This window comes from Crocodylus porosus, unplaced genomic scaffold (assembly GCF_001723895.1).
Source record: "Crocodylus porosus isolate Cpor-Errol unplaced genomic scaffold, CroPor_comp1, whole genome shotgun sequence".
NCBI classification, from domain to species: domain Eukaryota; kingdom Metazoa; phylum Chordata; order Crocodylia; family Crocodylidae; genus Crocodylus; species Crocodylus porosus.
Genome location: NW_017728914.1, coordinates 34,668,985 through 34,681,793, shown reverse-complemented (window position 1 = coordinate 34,681,793; position 12,809 = coordinate 34,668,985). Strand labels below are relative to the sequence as shown.

The 12,809-nt window shown below is 42.5% G+C and overlaps 1 long non-coding RNA gene across 1 annotated transcript in view; it reads left to right on the top strand.

Annotated features, from left to right (window-relative positions):
• LOC109310300 overlaps nt 1–10,018 on the top strand; it is a 13,125-nt gene extending 3,107 nt beyond the window's left edge. Inside the window, exons 2-3 of the long non-coding RNA XR_002101189.1 lie at nt 382–387; nt 10,007–10,018. This is a non-coding gene — a long non-coding RNA (uncharacterized LOC109310300). The remainder of the gene's footprint in view (nt 1–381; nt 388–10,006) is intronic.
• Nucleotides 10,019–12,809: the final 2,791 nt, after the last annotated feature.

Genomic DNA, 12,809 nt, shown 5'->3' with positions numbered 1-12,809 from the left:
TGAAGGCTGAGGGGGGACCTGGTGACTGTCTATAAACTCACTAGGGGGGACCAGAAGGGTTTAGGGGAGGCGCTGTTTCACCGAGCGCCCCGTGGCATGACGAGGAACAATGGACACAAGTTATTAGACAGTAGATTTAGTTCAGACATCCGCAAGAACTACTTCACGGTCAGGGCGGCTAGGAGCTGGAACCAGCTTCCAAGGGAAGTGGTGCTGGCTCCTACCTTGGGGGTGTTTAAGAAGAGGCTTGATGCCTACCTGGCTGGACTCATTTGAGTCCAGTTTTTCTCCCGCCCAGGCAGAAGGTCAGACTTGAAGATCGTCAAGGTCCCTTCTGACCCGACTTCTATGATTCTATATATTCCAAGGAGGCCGAGGAAGGAAATAGTAGGCAAAATTTTCATACGTGTCAAGGGCATGGATTTTTAACCACAATCAAGTTCCAAACTCCCCGACTGTTATTGAAAGTCAATAGGACTTGGATTTTCAAAGCATTTGGATGCCTAACAGAAGCTGGGAAGAGCATGCTGGAGGCCTGACTACCATTGAAAAACTGCCCCTATATCAGAAATGTCAGTGACCTCAAAACTTACGAGTTTTTGAAAAAGTTGCCCCTTGACTGGACTTGTGATGTTTGGCTGTGAGTTTTGCTGTCAGTTCAAAAGATGCTTCCTTTCTCTCCCCAGTGCCATGAAATGATGCAGAAATGTTGCAGAGAGGAGGATTAAAAAGCAGCTAGAACATTCACCTTTTAAAAGATTAATAATGAACTAAAAGGCCAAGGCAAAAATCAATTTATTATTCACAAAAGAACATTGTTTTGTTCTCTTGAATAAGCATGCCATCAAGAGCAGAAAGCCTGCCTAGAAAAAGGGAACTAGCAACAAAATACATATTTACGTACTTCTTTAATAAGTCAGGCAGATGGTGATGGTGTATCTTGAATCTGAACTGATAACAATATCACATTTCTTTTTACTTTAAGGGTTTGATTTGTGTTGGAAGTTGTGGTTACTCTCGAAGAATTGGCCTTCGATTCTGAATCAGAGTTAAGGTGATTGCGAGGTAACCTGCTTTTACAGAAAAATGGCCAAAAGTCCAGTAAGTCCCATGGAAAGTCAATGATACCTAAATGCCTAAATTATGATTTGCCTTGACACACAAATTGTACCAGTTTAACTATATTGGAATAGGCAAAAAAACACAATCTGTCTAGTACAGGGGCATGTACACGAGTATGTATGGGGTTAGACTGATATAGCCTATCTCTAAATGAGAAGGAAGTATGTTAAACCAGTATAAAAGGCATTTCACCAATGTAGCTGCATCCACCTATACATGATGCTTTATTGTGCAGTAGAATAATCTGCTGTGCAGTAAATGTCACCATCTACAAGTGTGCAGCATTTACTGCACAGTAAATTCATTTACTGCATGGTTGGCTACTACTTGTAAATACAGGTAGCAGATTTACCATGCAGTAGATACTGTGCAGTAGTGCGCATGTATATAGCTGACCAGGAGCAAATTCCTCCTGGTCAGGCAAGGCAGCAGGAGTCGGGGAAACTGTCCTCTCCCCCAGGCAGCATTTGATTGGTTAATCAAAGTAGGGGCTGGGCAGCAGGCAGCTGCCAGGGGCAGGGAATGGTGTCCTAGCCTGTACTTCAGTTTCAGAGTGGGGCTGGGCAAGAGGCAGCTGTCTGGGACAGGGCTGTGGGCCTGTAAGGCAGCTGCCCTGGAGATGGGACAGTTTCCCCCCACCCCTTTGGAGCCCACGTCTGACCCTAGTGCCCCCTGTCAGCCCAGATCTGGCACCCAGGGGAGCCTGGATCTCCCCCTGGCTTCTTCAGGGGAGCAGAGCAGGGCACGAGGAGCCCTGCACTGAACTGCTTTTGTTGGGAGCAAATTTGCTCCTGACAAATGCATGTGTAGACGTGCTCCCAGGGAAAGCTTACTATGCAGCAAGCTTACAGTGCATTAATAACACATGCAGACATGCCCCGTGATAAGAATGCTTTGGGCTTTTAAGACGATGTATGCATTTGGATAGCCTCTGCCATCCATTCCCTTCTTTTTGCATGCTGGGTAAAGGCAAGGTAGTCAACTGAACATGCTTACCTGGTTTTGGAAGTCAAGGTTTATTGCTTTGTTTCCATTTTTGGGACAGAACTATGTCTTTAGTGAGAGAAAGGAGGGGTTTAATAAAAATGCAAAGTCTTGCTGTTGGAATAACCCTCAATTTCTGACACGGTTCTAAAGTTTAAGCCTCAGACATATGCTACTAGCCACCTGGGTGGAATGAGGTTTCTTCTAAATGCTGCAAGTTATCACCACTTATGGCTGGTAACAGATAAAGAAGGAAAAGGAAATCTCTTCTGCCATTACCTCTGACAAACCACACACTTGTATAACACTCAGCCCTCTATCCTGGTGTCCGTGGCAGCTTTGCTGAGTGATTACGATGCATTGCCTCTGTGCCTGACATATGAACATTCTGACTAACAGATCTGCTTAGGAAAATATGTGCAGATTGAAAGCTAAAGCCCAGGGTTTTCACTCTATCCAGAAACTTGCTTTACTAAACACACGTTTTATACTATGTTTTTCCCCCCTCAAATGCTAATTGGGTTTGGGATATGGGCACAGGTTAATGAGACAGAGATCTGGAAATAAAACTGATCCTTACACACATGCACACACAGATGCACATACACTCCCATTCTTGTAGAAACTGCTGGCCTTATAGCATACATTAAACCAAAGAAGTGAATTTTTTCAGCTGTTTTTTCATGAAAATGAGCTTAAATCAATGCATTCTTCCTGCTAAAGCCAATGCATATCAAGTAAAACCAATCCCTTGCCTCTCTGCATTTAGTGCTGCTGTCACTTAAACTGATGGAGTTTCATACCCTAAGCAAAATACTTTTTATTCATAGGAGATGTATTTTAATCCAATCAATGTATATTAACTACAACTAATAGAAGTGTCATTTTCGCTGTGTGAAGCGAAAACATTTTTTTTTTTTACTTTATTTTATTTACTGAAACAGGCATGATTTCTCTCTTGGGCTCATAAATATTCAATGACCATAACATTTCAACTCAGCTAAACTGAATTGAGCAGGGTTATGAAACATTTCAACCCACAGCCATTACTACAGACCTGTTAGAGGCAAATCCCCAATGTGCTTTACAGCCAACTGGACCTAAATGCTGAGGCAGGGTTAGACATTTTGCATCACTCTCCTGCGGTGGATTGGAAGCTGTGTGGCAGCTTGATTTAAATTTTAAAGTAGGTGGATTTAGGCTAAGTACAGGCAGTCAAAAAGCCTGAGGCTGAATCGATTCAATTGTTGCAGGTCTGTCTAAGCTGCATAAATTGAACTGATAAGCAGGAGAACAGACATTCACTTCTGACTCTGAACATTCAGCCACACGCCTGCAGTGGCTCAGGACTGAAGCCAGGGGGTGCTAGAGCATGCCTCCCTGCTCAGCTGGAGCAGACTGCTTGGGCCAAGGCTAGCCCATCTACCCTGCAGGCGGGGAGGGGTTATGGGGGACATGCAAAGCATCCTGGGATGCTGGGGGACTGTGAGCTAATTTGCATCTGGAGGGATTCTGGGACAGAAGTTCAATAAACTGAATTAACTTAAATCTCTTCAGTCTGACTTTCTGCCTAGTGCAGGTAGCTGGACCCGATGATCTTGCAAGGTCCCTTCGAGCCCCTTACAATCTATAAATCTGCGATGCTACCTCCCTCCAGGTTTATCTGAAACCAGTTTTTGCCATTTTGAAAGCAGTTTATGTGCAGGGAACTTGTGTTGTGTTACAGATTTGAACCAGTTTCTCATCCCTTATACCAATGTATGTGTCATTTCTGTCCCTATCCCTAATGAATTAAATACTAAATGCAATAAAGACCCCATCCATCAAGACTTCATTTTATTTATTTTGACTTTCAATTCCATTCATTTATGATGTCCCAACATTTTCTGTTCTCAGTATATTTGAGCTGGGAGTATGAAAAATGAGCAGCTCCACTACAACCGTTGTCTGAATAAAAGCTGGACTTGACAGGTGGATTGGAGGCTAATGGGCTCTTGGTACCCATGACAGCATGGGAGACAGTCTGGTTTCATGGGAGAAACAGGTTTTGTGAGCCGTGTCTCTTAAAATGATCAGAAATGATACCTGCCTTAATAGTATTCAGGTTTTGATGTTATTGAAATTGGAATGGGCTGTTAACGTTTCTCAGCACTGTTGTTTCGGCCTGTCTCAAAAGAGAGCAGGTGATGTTGCATCAGTTTGCACTTGGTTCATAATTTCATGCTTATCAGGGTGATAACCATGAAGGCTGCAGAGAGAACTGGGTTGGGGTTTTTCCGTAACTGAGAGTTTGGATGCAGGAGTGCAATCATAGCTTCTATGGCTATGGAAATATAGGATACGTAGAACGCTACTTACAAGGCCAAGTCTTGCAAAACACTGACTTTCCAATGTCATTATGAATACATTGAAGTGTTGCAGAGGAGACAAGGCATGACAATAGGATAAAAGGACAGGATAGAAGGACACAAGGTTAATCACACGAGATACCAAATGAAGAACCAAAACTGGTTTGGTGTCATCAACACTGGTAAGAGATGTGGCTGCACTGTCAGAGAAAGGGATTTACTGAGCACAGGTATGCTCCAAAGAGAAGTAGGTTTTGTGAAGTGTCCTAATGATACTGAGTCATCAAGTGGGTGGATAGAAGTGATAGCTCAGAATAATGCAGCTGCTGCTAGTATCCAAATGCTCACTCCTATATAAGCCAGCTACTGTGGATGTAATGGGAGTCCTTCTGTGGACTTCAAGTGGGGTTTTGGATCAGGCCCATGCTTAGCTTACTGGGGAAAAGCACTACTTCATAGGTACCCATGACAGCATGAGTACCTAAAGGTAGCAGGTTTATACCATTGTTCCTAAAATAATCCAAAATAGACAGGAGATGGGTCTTTGGTTATGGGCTAAATGATCTCACCTTCAAGAAGGATGGATTCTTACACCCACTGCTCTGATCATTAGCCTTGTTATCTGGCCCCGTCTCTGTATAACGTGTATGGCTTAATTTACTTTTCCTAATCAGACCAGAAGCCAGAAAGGTACTTTTTTCCTGTTCTGAGTTTCAGCATCCGTAATAGATGTTGATCCTTGCTTTAAGAAGAGGGAGCGATTGCATGCTTATCTCAAAAATGCTTTTATTAAGTAGGAGTTTCAAACAGAAGCAAGTTCATTCTTGCACCGCTGTTTCCAGTTGGTTTTTAACCAGAGGTGTCAAACAAAAAATGGATGGGTTGGACCATACTTTACTCTCATCTGCTTGAAACTTAGATTTTTCCAGAAACAGGTCAGATAACCTTCTGCTTTGTACCCTCAGTGACCCAGAGCATGCATTATAAAGGTTAATCTTTTTTTAATGTTTGCCTTTTCAAGAAGAAAGCAATGCAGGATTGTTCAATCAAATTGCTGCTAATAAACCCTTCCAGTTTACAGGCACTTAAAGATGGACAGCCCCCGAAATGTTTTTAAACCTTCAAGAATCCTTGAAGTTTGAGAGAAAACATTTTGCTGGAGAGTGTTCTGCTCCATTTCACTCCAAGCTGTTTCATTAAACAATAAAGCATTTTCTCGTGTTGGCCTTCCTTTAGTTTGCTTGTGTATTTATTTTTTGCAGTCATGAATTCTGTACTGGGAAAAGGTGCCACATTAACAGGCCCAGCAAAGCAAGTCTGTCTAATTGCCTAGAGGAGAGGGGACAAAACAGCGGAACAAATGCTTTCCCCACGTCCATCACCAAAGTGCTTCCATCATGGGCTGGAGGGACTGGTGGGGAAGGTCAAGTTGACAGGACTCTTCCAGTTCATGACATCTCTCATGAAATAGTCATTGCGGGTCCCAAATGTGGTGGTGGTTCAGTAGACTTTTAAGGATGAAGAACATGGAGCTTTCCTATGGTCCATGGGGAATCCAGGCTCAGTTCTCTACTGCAAGCTTCTTATGTAACCTTGGACAGGTCACTTGATTTTCCCAAACCTCCCTTTCTCATATGTACAATGGGGATAATAGTGCTACCTAATTTCACTAGCATGTTGTGAGGATAAACCCATCCAAGATTGAATGGGGCTGGGATAAGACCGTAATGGACATTTAAAAGGTACCTTAGGAAGCCATGTTGTGATCTTGTTCCATGTAGATACCCCATGATAATAACATGGATACAGTGTTAGCTGTGTTGGTCTACAGGCAAAAACTATGCAGAACTTTTGGTAGAGGTGATATCCTTTATTAGACCAATTAAATAGTTGCAAAAAAAAAAATCATTATTTGCAAGCTTTTGGCCTCATGCACCCTTTTTCAGGCAAAGGAGAAAGCACAGGTTGTAACATTTCTCCCAGGTAGAAATGAAAATTCATAATGCACAGGACAATAAAAAGAGGTTATAACTTTCCCGGGTGGAAAAGTTCCTTTTATGCAAGTTAGGCTCAAATAATAGAAAACATCTTACCAAGAAGGAAGAAAACAGAAAAAAAACTCAACACCAGGCTTACCATCAGACAGCTTGGAGGTAAACAGACTGCTTGAACTTTGATTTGAGCTTAACTTGCATAAAAGGAACTTTTCCACCCAGGGGATGCTATAACATCTTTTTATTCTCCTGTGATTATTAATGTTCATTTTGACCTGGGAGAAATATTACAGCCTGTGCTTTCTCCTTTGCCTGAGGAAGAGCCCGAAAGCTTGCAAATAGAGAAAAAACATTTTGCAACTATTTAGTTGGTATAATAAAAGATATCACCTCTGCCAAAAGTTCTCTGTGTTAATAACTCTCTTTTGTGTTGGCTGCTAAGCATATCTATTGGATAGCAAGGACTGTTTGCACTATTATTATGATTCTTATTAATTGTTTTAATTTAAACTCAGCAATGCATGGACAAAGGTTACTTGGGATCTACAGGACTGAACTGGAACAATGTATGCATATATGCATGCTTTTAACTATATTCTTATTTTTCAAAACCCAGCAGTTCTTGGTGCCTGACCTGGCAGGCACTGCAGAACTTTGAAGCAGGGCACAAAGCGTGGAGAGGTGATGGATGAGTGGAAACCGCCGCACATGGCTCCAGCACTATCTGTGCTCGTCACACTTGGAGTATCACTGCGGTACTCGGTGGATTGCCACGTTCAGCCATCTGCAGCTAGACACGGGTCACCGAAGCAGATGCATCCAAGCATGGCAAAGGCATGGAAACAGTGCGAGTATTCAAGAGGTTATCCCGATGTGCCCTCTTTTTAGAGAATCAATGACGACTTAATTACAACCCTGATCTCTAGCATGTAATTAACTCTGATCTCAACACCACCGTGACCCGGCTCCTGGACTTTTGACAACGAGGCATCTAAGCTCTATTCTTTGCAGCTGCAAGGGATTGCACATGTGTCTGTGAACAGTTACCGGTGCAAATGCAGGAAGAATGTGATGAAAAACTGGCCATTTCGCACACCGCGGGATGCTCTGTGCCAAACTCATCTCTCATTTACTTCTACAGATTTGGCCTTTGCCTTTGTCTGCAGTTAATTCTCAGCAAACGCACTCTAGTAATCAATTGCTATTTATCTACCTGTATCACCTCAGTCCTAGTAAATCTCAATTAAAAGTTGATTTACTTTCATTCAAGCCTTTCCCTCGTTTCTGTAAAATGTGGCATTATCATTTTCTTCCATAATTAATCAGACCCCTTGAAGTAGCAAAAAGAAGCTCTCTCCTTGAAAATGGATTGCTATTAGTTCAACTGGGCTTGTTTCATCTTGCAAGGGCTCCTGACCAATGCATTTCATTACCCTCTGACAAGAGCCTGGAGCCCAGACCTGTTGCCAATGACAGAATTTAACCCAGGTGAAGGCAACTCACCCTCCCTACCCCTCCTACGACCACCCACTACAAAGGCACTGTTCTCAGCATGCCTCCCATTTAATGATCTCCATTTGCTTCTTCCCCTTCCCTGGCCACCTGGGAATTGTCTATTGATTAGGACGGCAGGGTCTTGCCATGAAGTCAGTTATGAAAGCACTCCAGCTCTGAAATGAGTCAGTGCATTTGCAGGAGTGCTTAGCTGGACTGGACTAACCTACCCTGCCCTGTGGTGATCGTCTCGAGTCAGTAGCCTTTCTTCATATCTTTGGCACGTTTTGCTCCCTCACTGCTTAGTCTCATTTCCAGATCACTGCTAACTGTTTTTAAACATATCGATCTTCATAGAGATTCTTGCAGTTAATGTGCGCTGTGTTCGAAGCACAGTAGTTATTTCTAGTGTCGTGCTCGCCCAATTTCTAACCCATGGCAGGACTTAACCTCGCAGCTTATGCTTAGTTTCCTGATAGCAACTTATGAAGCAATTGTTAAAGGACTTATGACTGTCCAAGGTAACTATACATGCTGGTTTTCTTTGTCCACTATATTGTCAAAGAATTGGAGTAGATTAGGGAGGCATGATTTCCTGCTTTCATTGACTTGTCTCTCTCCCATCACATCCATTTTAGTCTTTTGGAATAGTTTCTTCACATATTGTTTCGAACCACTTTCCTTGCATTTCAGAAAGGTTTTGCAGAGCTTGAAATCCAGGATCATACATTTTTTGAGGTGTGATAATCCACACCTTCCTGCTGTTTTGGGTTGTGGAGATCAAACAGTTACATGCTCACTCCTAAGTTGGAGTTGGCATAGTAGTGTACCGCTTTTTCTATCTTTGTAAACGTTCTTGTTGCATAGACATAGCTTAGGAGATATAGTGATATAAATGTATAAATGCCTCCACTGTGGGGAGGCGGTGTCATTTTAATTACACCTGTATAGGTAAAGGATCATGGAAAGTTAAACCTCCAAACCTGGTGGGAGCTTCTTTAACATTTATCCAGGTTTTCCCAACCTTGTGAGCACCTAGGGCTTGATTCAAAGCCAACAAGAGCCTTTCAATTGATTTTAGTACGGTTAAGACAAGGCCTTTAAGTGACCATACTGGGTATGTTTGCTGAAGACTGTTTTCCAGTATATTTGAATCAGCAGTAACTATTAGTCTGCATCAATTATTTCTAGTAACAAGCAAATGACATCATGGCCCCACAGAGGGTATCCAGAGTGTGAATATAATCTCACATAAATCTGTGCCCAGACTCTTGAGCTGAAGTGCTGATGCTAAAATAAACTGCTTTGCTGTGTGTTCTTAATATATCATTTGAACAGTTCCCCAAGGCAGGTGGACTCTGTTCTTGTGTGAAATCAAGTGCAAAGTCTGGCCCAATGTCCCTAAGAAACGCTCTTCTTGACTACATCCTCTACTGCCATGGACTTCATGACAAGGGGAACCAGCCCTTGACCCAAGAGTGTAGTGAAAAAAGTACGTAGGGCTGGTGAAGTACTTGAAAAAGGGAGTTAATTCAGTTGCAAGGATATACTGGCGATGACACAGGCCATGTAGAAGAGTGTAGTGAGGGGATATTGCCTCTCTCGTCCCTGTCTACAGTTTTGTTGAGAGAGCTATTGCAATCGTTTTTATTTGGAGAAGTTTTCATGGTGGCTTCTTGGCCTCATGTGTTAAGAAAAATAACTATAATCCTCAGTCAATTTTATACCACCAGTCATTTAATATGACTCACCAGAACACACCACCCTTCAACTAACAACCAGCCACATGACTCAGCTCTTCCACTTTATCTGTAGCTGAGAGAATGAAAGATGCCTTTCCTTTCCAGGTGCTTATAATCCTCTTTTCTGCATCCACCAAGATGTTGGTGTCTGGGGACCCTTGGCAAAATTAGACCCTTGACTGGGTTTATCTGTTCCCATCTAAAAAAACCCAACAGTGTCACGTTCAGACTTAGTCCCTGCAGAGCTTTTCACCCTGTTATTGTTCAAGCCCACTAGAAAGATGGAAGGAGCCATTGGGACTTTTGCACTCTCTTTGATTAGCTGAATGCTTCACGTTTTCCTGGGAGGATAAAACATCCTTCCTTCCTTTGTTCTGGTGCCAACTGGAGCTGGTCAGGGTGGCATGGAGGCTAGGGATGCTTGCTCTTTGAGAATGCCCTAGAAGACCTCCTACGTTGAGGTGGTGGGCACAGGGTGGACTGGCATAGAGATGGCTACCAGCATAAATGCAAATCTCAGTAACCTTATTTTACACATTTTTCAATCTCCTTTGTGCCTCTAAAGTACTTCAAAGTGCACCAAACTAAGGACATAATCCGGTTTTTGCTGCTCACTGTATTTCATCCCATCAATGGAAAAGCTTGGTCCAGGGGGAGGGACTAAGCTGAAAGTCTGTGACTACATTATCATTATGGCCCCTTTTGGGGTTTTAAATCTATGAAAATGGAAGGAGAGAAGAAACAGGAGAATTTTTTCCCCTTCTTCCTCAGAGAATAGTAGCTGGCCCACTGGGCGTTCCTTACTTGCTTTTATAAACATTTTTTATTTTTGGATGGAGTCCATGGACTTGTTTAAATATAAAAAAAGGGGGCAAAAATAGGAGCTGAAAGCAAATTAAGTTTGCCAAAGAAATAAGTAATAAATCAGAAGGGAAATATATTTTCTTTGCCAGTTTATAAGAAAGCACTGGTAGAAAGATCTATTAAAGAGTCTGGCTGGATGGCTACAATATTGTGCACCAATCCAAAGGGCTAATGTGTTTGAATTTATTTCCTTGCACTTAACAGGAATCTTGACATATATAGTTAAATATCAGTGTATCCTATTAGCTATATTTACAATAGCTGTATCCAAGCCAGCACTAGGGAGCAATAAGCAATCGACTCTGTGTCCTTTCCAAAATGGGTTTTGTACAAGTAGCATTCTCAGAGAAAATAATTGTTTCTGCCCTTTTCATTTCTTATGCATAACTCGGCTTCTAGGGACAATTTGTCAAACACTATCCATCTAGTTGAAACATCCTCCATATTTTAATGACCAGTGACATAGCGATTTCTTCTAGTCTGCTAATGTTATAGTACTCAATATGACCATGGTGGTGTCAGTTTAAGGAGCCCAAAGGAACCCTCATACAATATCCCAAAGGTCCCTTGGTCTTCTTACATATCGGTGGGATTTAGACACCTTAATTCAAGCAGGGGCTAACCGTCCCAATAGCGATGACATTTAAAAATAATTTTTTTGTCTTCCTTAGAGGAGGTTTCTTTCAGACGCCTGTACATCTCTCTAGCCCATCTTGCTTTACAACTTTTAAAGGTCAGTCAGTTGTCTGGCGCATTCTGTTCATCAGTGGAAGACGGTAAAAAGTTGTACTGTATCATCTAACTTGATCTGAGTATCTTGTCAAAGTCCATTACCTCCAATTTCCCAGCTCGTAGTTCCCTTTGCCTTCGATGGAACGAACACAGATTTCCCCCAGTGTATGGCAGAAATTATGGAGCTTCCCACATTAACTCTTCTTCCATCCACCGTTGGAATCTGAATGGCTAGAAGGTCATCCAAGACAAAGTCTTGCGTCCATGTTTTAAAGCTTGATTACAAAATTTTACCCCTGTGTATTATTTAGAGCGGAGCAGAAATGAGAAACACTGGAAGGCACAGCGGGCTGAGAAATATTTTCTTTCCCATGGAAGATTTCAATGAGAAAAGTAGTGTTCCCAATAGCTTTTTCTTCAAGTTGTTTTGGATTTAGTCCAAAATGCAAAACAAAATAAATAGATTTATTTCTTGGAAACTGAGATAAGTTTCTGGGAGTATATTGCCTACTTACTAGGGGTTAGGAGCCGACAAACAGAACCATTATTGAGGGGCAGCTGGTGTGAGGAAAATCCCTTTTTCTTCCCCTTTTAACTTGGTCTAATTTCTCCATCTGTCCTTCCCCTAAGAGCAGAAGAATTGCAACTCCTCCCTTGGACTGATTAAGTCAAGGAGTCCTGACTTGAGCTGAGTACTCTTACCAGAAGGACAGAGGCGCAACAAGCTCTGTGCCCATGATGGGCAGCATGGGTGGAGATGGCAACTCTGCTGAATTTGTCCTTTGGACACTCACCTTGGCTACTTTCACCTAATCATAGGTCCACACCCTACTAGGATCCAGCCTTTGCTTTCAGTCCTCCAGGCAGCTCTAGCTGCAGGGGTCAGCTAGAGGAGCTTGGGTTGTTCACCTTACAAAACCTCCTTAACAACTCTTGGACTGGTCCTATGGTTGTATACAGTCTTTCTCCAATGCACACCTCCCACCCCAACTCTCTTGGTGGAGAACTAGTACAGTTATTCCTTTAGCATTGTCTGGGGATTACTAGATGCTTGTTCAGCACTTACCTTAATGAACCCCAACCTGGGAGGCATCTAGATGTCATCACATTACATATATTAAATATACATATATGGTAAAACTCTATAGACTGTGAAGTCCACAGGGCAGGAAGCCCACCTCTTCGGTGCACAGCATTCGGCACAAGTGGGTCCAACGTAGATGGTGGACAATGATAATTGCTATTCTACAGCATAAGGCAAAGTCTTCAGATTCTGCCCAGCCATCCTGCGACCCCTCTTGAGTGCTGATAACTTGAAAGGAAGTGGAGGGAGAGGAACACATCCAGATCCTTCCTTGTATAATTTGGGAGTGAACCCTGGGGTGAAATTTAATAATTGCATGGAAAATATTCTCTTCAGTTCTTGACAGGAAGGTCACAGAAGGACAGCAGAGGAGCATCCTTTCTTCTCCTCCTTTAATTCACTTTCAGACCTTCAGAGTTTAGTTTTCCAGCTGCTGATACTGTAA